Here is a 10579-nt window from a genome sequence, read left to right as displayed (position 1 = left end):
CTTTCAAGCTTGTCTTGTCTTGTCTTGAGGTCAATTTCCTAGGTCTAGGGTTTTGGTCAAATATGTTTACAAGGTCATGTGTCTGAAGGTCAATGAGTGTTCAGCAAGCCAGAGGGATGTTTGTAAAGATGTTTCTTCGAATTTTTTTATCTTGTACAGTTAATTCTCCCCTTGGATTTAAAAACTTTGTTTTTAAAGCCAAGGTAATTTTTCAAATTTTTGTAAAAAGTGATGAAATTTCAAAAGCTTTCAGCGGAAAATATGCAACCCTGGTCCCCTTGCCTAGATCCCTCAGATGATCTACCTGCAAAAAGAATCAAGTCAAAGCACTAAATGAGTCAATTTCAGGACAAAGGAAACCAAAAAGTCAATTTTATAAAGTGTCAAAGAGAAACATTAGAAAGTGGGTTTGAAAATGAAATTTTTTCAAATGGAATTTATAAATACTCAATCTCCCTCCTTTCACTCTCATTGTGCATCCAAGACACTTGCAAGAGAGTTGGGCGAGTGATTGAGGGAAAGGAGTGAAATTGAAGCGAATTCGGGTGAGTGACAGGCGCGCGACCCGTCAGGCTAGGCGCGCGACCCGTCAGGTGCGCGCGACTCGTCAGAGGGTTTCCTGCAGTGCAAATTTTCAACGGGCACGACCCGTCAGGCCCGCGCGACCCGTTGGGTGAGGTGCGTGACCCGTCAAGCCAACCTCCCTTCAAACCCATTTCAAATTTGCTCAAGCACGCTTTAAATCATCAAATTGCTTGAGGTAGGTGCTCTAAACTTGGAAATGGTTGCTGGTTATGTGAAGGACATCATGAGTGTATTTTTAATGATCAAATTGCGCATGAGAAATCGCTCCATATGCTTGTATAGTAAAGTTGCAAAAAGATGCTAGGGTTTGTTGCTGTTTCAATGGTTTTTTCCCTTGTATTCATTTTTCCTTATTCCCTTTTCATTTTCCGTGTATGTCCATATAAATTTCCTTCCTAAATTTGTAAAGAAAATAAACCCTACCCCTTTTCCCTAAAAATTAAAAAATCAAGCCCTAAACCCTACCCCTCATAATACCTATGTAAACACATGAATTTGATGATGCATGTGCAGTGATGTTTGCATTGTTTTTTCCCTAAATTCCTTGTTATATACATGTATTCCCATTTTCCTTGTAAAAATGCCCCTCCCCTATCATTTCCCTCATGTTCCTTGTCCCCTTGAAACAACATATAAATCAGCATTTTATAAAGCAAAAGCAGCAGTACATTTTGTCCACTTTGCTCTTTTAAACATGTCAGAAACCGAAACCTATGAGCAAAGTGATGACCAGTCATCAGCTTCAGAGATTGAGGTACAGAGGAGGCCTCATAAGGGTGGTAAGGGTGGACATCATAAGAGAGAGGAGCCCACCTCTTTAGCAGAGTTACAGGCTTGTCCTATGGCAGTCACATGTTTTCAGTATATGTCTTGCTATGAGTTTTGTGAGAGGATCTCACGGATTCAGCACCACAGAGAGTTGGCTCGCCTATTTGTCTTACACTTGCATGATGGACATGTCAACCTTGCAGGGGTAAACTTTACATTGACACCCGAGGTGATCTCACATGCCACAGGGATACCTAATGTTGGGGAGGTGTGGAACAAGCGCAAGGTGCTGGATAATGTTCACTTTGAGCCTTTTGTCCGGCCACCATTCATGAGACATTTGGCAGGTGTGTTTCCATTCAGGTTTCTCAGGAGCGAGTATGCTCCCATGATGAGGCTCATCATGCACTATTTTACCTGTGAGGGCAGATTTTCACAGGTATATTCATATCATATTCGCCTCTTGATGCACTTCACCCGAGTGAGGATGATGAACATCCCTGTTTTCTTCTATCAGAACATTCAGAGGATGGTGCCCATGTTGTAGAGGAAGAGCCCGACACAGCAGTATAGGAGCCTATACCATTATGGTTTGATTCAGCTTATAGTATTGCATCAGTTGGCTCAGCAGGGCATCTCATGGGAGGAGTTCATCTCTCGTGAGTTTTTCACAGCACCACCCTCGCCACATCCTAAGGTTTTTCACGAGGAGGGAGCACCATCTCAGCAGCATGAAATCCCTGTCACTAGACATGTCAGCTCCTCACCTCTGGTTACCTATCAGAAAGGCCCAAGGGCCTTATTTGTAGTAGCTCGGCGAGTACTATCTCCACAGCAGGTGGAAGGGGTCTCGCCTTCATCATCAGCTCAGCGAGTGTTATCTCCACATCAGGTGGAAGGGGCCTCGCTTTCTTCACCAGCATAGGTACCAGGGAGGGGCAAGCAGCCCATGATTCATGAGGGGCCATCAGGGGTTCCAGATATTGAGCTTGTGGATCTTGAGACCAGTTCTCCTAGCCAAGAGGCAAAGGAGATCATTCAACATCTCAGAGCTGAAAATGATGCCTTGCTGAGGAGGTTAGAGGGAGCACAATGGACAATCTCATACCTGGAGCAGCGCAACAAACAATTGGAGGATGAGAAAGTCCTTGATGAGCTATGGAGGATTAGAGGAGACCAAAATTTGAACAGAAGGAAGCCCGGTGACCTATTGCCTGCTGAGAGAGAGTCCATGCTCATCCAGGTCAATGCACACTTGGAGAGGCTGTTGGCTAAGGCCAACCAAGAGAAGAGATTGCTGAGGAACATGAAGAACCATTACTGGGCAAGAATGCATGTGTGCAAGGCAAAGATGAAAATGTTTCAAAGGCGGTTGACCGAGGCACTGAAATGGAGAAAGAGGCCCAATCCCCTCCGTATCTTGGCTGAGGCTTCACTCAAGGATCAAGGCACTAAATAGCCTAGCCACAGCACAAATCCCAAGAAATTTTGAGAATTTTGGGTGAATTTTGGCATTTTTTTGGCAATTTGCAGGTTTTTCCCATTAACGGGTCTCACCCCCGCGCGACCCTACATCAGGGCAACTCCTTTTGACCAAAACTCATCATTTCCAGATTTGTCATGCAAAGTTACATATGCTCATGGATGGACTTGAGATTTGGTGAAGTTTTGGGCCTCTAGAAAGTAAAAAAACTAGTAAAAATTGACTTTCTGCCACTTTTTTGAATTGCAGAAAGCAGTCTTGGGAGATTTGAGTTTTGACAGGGCAAATGAACTCCAAATTCAGAAATTCCAGTTGGGTTGGAAAGTAGACTCACAGAACTTTCCAACAAGCCCACTTTTGCTCAATTTGGCCACCTGCAAGTGCCCCAAACATGGCTCCAAAGGCGCGCGACCCGTCAGGCAGGGGCGCGCGACCTGTCAGGCAGTTTTGTCCAGAAATGCACTGTACAGCTCGGAAAAGCACAGTTTGACCCAGTTTGACTTTTTGGGATGAAATGTGATCCTCTTTGATGTAATTATTGTACTTTTTAGACACTTTTACTCTTATGTAACACTTCTAGAAGATTCATTCATGAAAAGGGTAAATATTAAATGAATGAATTGGTTTCCTAGCTTATAGAGGCAAGTTGTTTTGACTGCCTAGTTTGTAGTGCTTAGTTTAGAAGTGGTTGAAACAGCTCCTAGGATAGTGAGCTCGACCCATGGAGGCAGGGAAAGAGGTTAGATCATCTATATTATGTACTTTCTTGCTCATTTTCATGGTTGGACTCTTGAGGGAGAAGCTATCATTGTATTATTTCACTGTATCTCTGCAATTTTTGGCTAAGGAAGACCAGGGTTTTGCAGTCCTTTTTGGGATTCTTGTGGACTCATGTGTTGATGGTGTGTTTCTCAATGTTCTTGTAAGTGTGTTTATGTGAATCATTTCCTTTCTTTTGCTTCTGCACATTAAACAAATGAAGTGTTAAAGTAAGAATTCATGCTTGCCATGCTCTGCTTTTAAATTTGTTTAATTTCAATGTTTTCTACTGTCTAAGGGGAATTCAAAGTTATTGTTTGCTCTCCTTGGCTCCTCACCTGTCATTCCTGATCATCCACCTCAATCAAAGGCATCAATACTGTCTCCTACCTCGCCCCAAAGAACCCCCTGCAGAAACTGTGTCCAATCCCCGCACCCAAAATTGCCATCCCCTCAATTTGCCACCAAAAACCCTAAAAATCCCAAAACAACCTTTTGATCAGTTTACTAGCCTAAAATCAACGTTAACATATTGGTCATCTCATCCATTGAAGATTTTACCGAGATAGATCGGAGAGAGCCTTCTCCTGCCCCGTAGGGCTAGCTACGAGGCTAAATGGTTTGATGTTGCCTTGAGGTTTACCTTTCTCAGCCTGAGGTGAAATTTCAAGCGCTAACAGGATGCACGGATATCAAGAAAATGCAAAAAGGGTTGTAGGTGATGGAGATTGATTTCTCAAAAACTGTGCACTGGAATTTGTTGAAATTTCTTGAGCATGCCACCATCATCCATATGCATACCCCCCTAAAACAACTTGGCAAATGGATGCATGGTTTCCAAGTTATGGAAAAGCAAATATCTTCTCTATGTATTTTTGTATCGTGTAGTAAAACAGCGCATCCTGTAGTTTTTTTAGACAACACACAAACTAAATGGTAGAAGCTTGAGAATGATGTGTGGATGGTGAAAATAGATGAGGGTGATTGATTGGAATGGCCTTGGCCTTATTGTTCGAGCATTTGAGCAAAGGAGGAGAAAGTAAAAATTTGACTTCTTTTGATTAGGCTTGACCAATTTTCCTTTTGGCACCAACTTGTTCTTATTGCTTGCAGATGTTGGAGAGTACATGCATTCATCAAAGAGATGCATGGAACAAGGATTTTTTTTTTTTTTTTCTTTCTAGGCCTACTAGCTACCTCAATGAGGTTTTCAAATAGTAGGTCTGCCGAGGCACCTCAAAGGAGGTTTTCACCTAGGATCCTTTTTTTTTTTTCTCTTTTCTTCTTTTTTCCCAATCCATTGACTATCTCATGGAGGTTTTCAATCAATGAGCCGATCTGAGGCGCCTCCAAGGAGGTTTTCACCTGAGATTTTTATTTTTTTTTTCATTTTTTTTTACCCTACCCTACTTGAAAAACATAATCACTTTCAAGTATAAGAATACTTCCAATGGAGCCATGTGCACATCAAGATGACAGACAAAATGATGTGTAGGCTTGAAATGTATGTTTTGACAGGTACTTGAATTTGAGTGATCAAATTCTTTGACTTTGATCAATACAATCACAACTGAATAAGAGAGTATTTTTGAAATGTAGTGACTGTCAGGAACCATATTTCAATATAGTTGTGATGTCCCTGGTCCTTTTGTTGATCTAGATCATTCTTCATGTCTTCTTCTACCATGACCTTCAAATATTCCTCTTTTTGTTGTTTGTTCTCTTGAATACATGGAGGATTTGATGGTAAACATGAGGGAGTTTTCTCAATCTTTGATTTTGATGTCTACTCTTCATCAAGTGCAACCCATGATTCTGTGGTCTTCTCATTTGAATCTTCTTCTTCTGGATGTGGTCCTTCAATGATATCAAGATAATCTCTTTTTTTCAATACTCTTCCCGAGCTATGGTGAATACCATTGACCTCAAGACGAGACGTTTGGAAGTGTTTTACTTCAACATTGTAAGTGGGATGATCTACTTCAATGTGTGGGTTTGGAAATGGTGGTACAGATAGTTGAGTGGGAGTGGATATTTGACATGGATGTGGTTAGGGTCATGGTTGTGGTGGATATGAATGGTAGGGATAACATGGAGTTGGGCATGGAGGATATTGAGGAGAATATTGAGGATATTTCAGATGGCTCCCATAAGTTCCTTGCCAACCTTGTTGCCAAGATTGGTTTTGGGGTTGAGATGGCCAATGTTTTCAAGGAAAGGGTGTGTTCCAATTACTTTGAGGTGGATGTGCATACACTTGAAATTGTGAATTAGTCTCTTGCATCATATCAGGATGAATAGGCTGCCATGGTCCTCTTGGAGCTACATAACATTGGTGCATTGACAATTGACTTGCTCCATGGTCCTCTTGGTGAACTTCCTTCAACCTTGGTAATGATGGAAAATTTTTAACATCATGTGATTCTGCAACACAAATATCAACATTTTCTTTTTCTTCATCTTGCATTCTTAAAATTTCTACTTGTTTTGTTAGATTTCTAAGAATTTCTATTTTAAATTCATCAAACAAATTTCCAAGTTTAGCTTGACTTATCAAGATTCTGATTTACCTACTCTTGCTTTTCCTCTTGATATGAGTTTGCATGTTTCAAAAATTTCCTCAAATGATAATTGATATACATCACCTTTACTCATGATATTAAGGATACCAATCCATTCATCCCTAATTGCTCTAAGTAAGAGGGCTTTTAGTGTGTCGGATCCTAAATGATGTAGTTTTTCCCTCTTAACATTATACATGAACATTTCTATTAGAACTTCTAGAATCTCATCTTCTCTTTGATTCATTCTAAATATATTTTCTTTAAGATCATGATCTTTATATTTTTCTATAAATATCTTTTGCATATCATTCCATGATCTTATTGAATTAGTCCCTAAAATCATGAACTATTTAAGAGCTCTATCCTTCAATGTTGCTGGAAACAATCTCAATTTTTGAGTTTTTAATAAGTAACCATAATATCTAGAAACAATTTCAAATTCAAAGAGAAAGGTTTTCGGATCCTCTGACCTTAGACCCTGAAATTTTGGAAGAAAAGATGGAGGGATTTTCTTCATGTGCACACTACCATCAGTATCTTGAATTGGAAATCCAAGAGGATCTTCCTCATTGTCATCATCTCCATCCATTTATTCTACATTCTTTGCCATCTTCTTCCTCTACCTGCAAAAGTGAATGGTGATATGTGTCTTACTGCACCATGAGATCAAATGGGGGGTGGGTTGGTGTTGGAGAATTTTTTATGATTGAATGAAACTATAATGCATTGCAATTTTCTACTTTTGAAATTTAATATGCCTAATGCAAATATTTTGTTTTTGCAAAAAGTTAAAAGACATGAATCAACTAGAGAAGAAAACAATGCATACTTTGACACCTCCCTGGCAACGGTGCCAAAAAGTGATGAGCCTCGGTATTGCAACAAGAATGCTAAAACTCCCAAGGCTACCAACTTTAATTATCAACCCGGGGTTCGTACAAACTTAAGAGGTATCAAAACTATATGTGCGGCATACAATGTATCCTTACTTTGCTGTCATGATGTAATGGAGTGCATGCACTAAAGCCAAATCCTAAACTAATTCCAAAGAATGAAATGTTCAAAATGGAACCTTAACCTATTGCAAGAAATAAAGTACAAGGAAAGAGACTGAAATCAAATGCTAAAACACACCATTTTCTAACTAACTGCTAAGAGGTTTTGCTTCAAAAGAATGCTAGTTAACATGTGTGCAATCCTATTGTCCTAATCATGCAAATTCAAACCATAAAACCTTCTACTACTGTGCATGTAAATGAATAAAATAAATTTGTTTTTCTTTTTGGCTTTTTTCATGTGAGAGTGTGAAAGCTAATCTCTTTTGGTGATGTGACATGTGGCTTGGAGATGATGGTGAATGGTCAGAAGGCTTGGGGGACAAGTAGGGACCCTTTGCTAGCTTCCTAGAGGCCTTTTCCTAAATTCGGCCTCAAAACATGCGACTACAGGAAAACCTACAGGATCCCCTCAAAACATACAAGATACAACCGAGAGAAAAATGATGGATGTCGAAGGTGATGGAAAGCTTAGAGAAGGTGGTTGGTGGATGGAATGAGGAAAGGGAGTGCCTAGGACCACTTCAGAACTCAAAACCAAAGTTGGGAAATGGCCATATTTGCTAAAAAATCTTGGAGAAGTATCCTTGTGAAATGCTGAAATTGGTGAGGGTTTAGTGAAAGAAAGTGAGGACCATGGGTGGATGAAGTTGGGATGAGGTTGCTGACTATGAAAACTCTCTATACTCCTGAAACACCTGCACTGCATCAAACATTGATATTTACCCAATAATCATGAAAAAAAGAAGAATTTCAATTATCTAAAGGAAATAAAATTTCATGAGCTAGCTATCTACTTCATGCATGAGGAAAAATTTGTAGAATGATATAAAACATTGATGAGATCTAATGGAAGACTAAAGATAGAAGAAATGGAAATCAAATACTACCCTTGAAAACTAGCAAAAGGCTGGCCTATGTGTGGAGAAAGAGGGTTAAAATGGTCTTGATGGCATGGAGGTCAAGCAAAGGCCTAATCCTAGCTTTAATGATGGATTTTCTCAATTCAGGCTCAAAACAGGCTTTCCTACAGGATGCTACAATGATTTCCTTCAAGATGTACAAATTTACTATAATTCATTGAATGACCAAGCAACTCAAATCAAAATTAGATGGGACAAATTTTTCTATTAACTAGGATGTATTAGGTCCCCATTCCAAGTGGAATCACTCAAAAAAACCTCTGTTAACCCATGCTAAAAAATAGAAAAACATTACTAGTCGAAAATCTAGAAATTCGAGAACTAGTGAGCTAGTAAATCTAAAAAAAATGCCTAATAAAATCAAGTGAAAATGTAATGGGGTAATTTTTTCTATGAACTAGAATTATTTTGTGATCTAATGCAAGTGGAACCAACTTGATTGAAGCTTGTTAGCATGCTCTAAAAAATAGCAGAAATTTACTGTTCTTTTCTAAAAAGGAGGTCCAACAATCTAGATTTGGGAATAAGAAGACTAATCCAAGCAGTTCAATGATTACTGTGAACTTCCAAATCATTTACAAGGATGAAATAATGCTTTTGATCCTGCAAAATAGCTTACATTAACCATTTACCTCAATCCTACAACAAGAAATCATTAATACTAAATGCAGAAATAGAAAGAAATAGAAGCAAGAGATGCATGTGAATAAGAAGTGAAAAGAAGGAAAGAAAATGATAAAAAAGGGCTATGAGGCTCCTGGGATGGCCAAGCCCAAGGAAAATTAGAGATCTATGGAGGAGAACAAAATTTAGAAGCTGAACATGACACCAATCTTCATTATTTTCATCAATAGAATTACACCCCTGCAAGAAAATACAATGGAGCTGCGAAAATATAAGTTCTCTCCACAAGAACACTAATAAATCTATCTCTAGAAGAAAATTCGACTCGGTACTTATACAAAATGATTAGGAATCCTTCCCCATTAATGGAGGAATTTTTCCCCACCAAAATACCTTGATTAGTGGATCTAGTCGCCAATACTAGGAATCTACATGAAATGGTAGGGAACATATTCCAAATTTTGTCAATCATTGGTGTTCCATAATCTATGGCATAATTCCATAATATATTGTTGATTTATTATTTATTATTGATCCTCCTGTAGTAGGGAACAAGTCCCTAAATTATCTCCTGCTCCAAATATTCACAATCTTCCCAACATTCTCATAATATTGTAAGATAATCTTCGGCAAAATCACATAACGAATCTTTTGTCGACGCGTTTCGAACCAACCAGTGTGGTTCATCGTCAGGACAAGTTGAAGAACTAATCCAGCTTAGCGTGATTAAATAGAGCGTGCATAGACCCCAACAGCTAAATTCCTAATGGCTAATTTGACCTAGAGACCCTGGTCAAACTACTAAAAAAGTCAATTAATAATTGACTTTTTTAGTAGTTTGACCAGGGTCTCTAGGTCAAATTAGCCGTTAGGAATTTAGTTGTTGGGGTCTCTGCACGCTCTATTTAATCACGCAAAGCTGGATTAGTTCTTCAACTTGTCCTGAGGATGAACCACACTGGTTGGTTCAAAACGCGTCGACAAAAGATTCGTTATGTGATTTTGCCGAAGATTATCTTACAATATTATGGATCACAGAAGTCTAAATTCCTCAATAAATTCTCATAATATTCTGCAAAAATAAATAATATTAGGCACAAATATCCAATTATTCATAAACCTTCCTAATGAATATATTAAAGTTAAAACTAAATTATATAATACAGAAAGAGAGGCTTAATGTACTGAAGGATGGTCATAGGCCTTAATTTATGTTTTAATTTAGAGGTATCGACCTTAATTATGTCTAATTTAAAGGCCCATCACTAGGTTTCTCTAGGCACTGTCCAAATCGTTCTGCACTTTTTTAAGCTCCCCTTCCGAAAGCTAGAGTTAGGTGAGGGTCTTGGTGAGCTGTTATGTGGGATTTTGGGGGTTTTTAGGAACAAACACTACAAAAATGTGTGTGTCTATCCTCAATTGAAGTTCCACTACCTGTTTCTTGAGGGATACTATATCATTGTTTCTTTCTATCAGTTCTTTGGCCAAGATTTCCTTCTCTTCTTCCACCTATGCAAGTTCCTTAGATTGCACATGCTCGCTACCTAGCATCTTCAATTTGTGCCTTAACTCCTGTACTTCTACTTGTGAACTTTGGAGAAGGGCTTCGAATGCAGATTTGTCTTCTGGATTTACCCCCAACTTCACAATCAAATCTTTGAAATTCTCATTCTGCATGTGTAGAGCTCTATAGTTATCTCTCTCATGTTTTAACCTTTTTTTGGCCTTCTCTAGCAGCTTCTCAGACTTGCTGATGGTCATTTCATTTCTGTTGAGCTCACTGTACAACATTTCTCCTACTTGCCTATGGAAATTGAT

This window comes from Pinus tabuliformis, chromosome 4_2 (assembly GCF_031772625.1).
Source record: "Pinus tabuliformis cultivar Carrire ecotype Pingquan chromosome 4_2, CPIR1, whole genome shotgun sequence".
Classification (NCBI taxonomy): Eukaryota; Viridiplantae; Streptophyta; class Pinopsida; order Pinales; family Pinaceae; genus Pinus; species Pinus tabuliformis.
The sequence above is the reverse complement of the archived record's forward strand: the minus strand, read 5'-3'. Positions refer to the sequence as shown.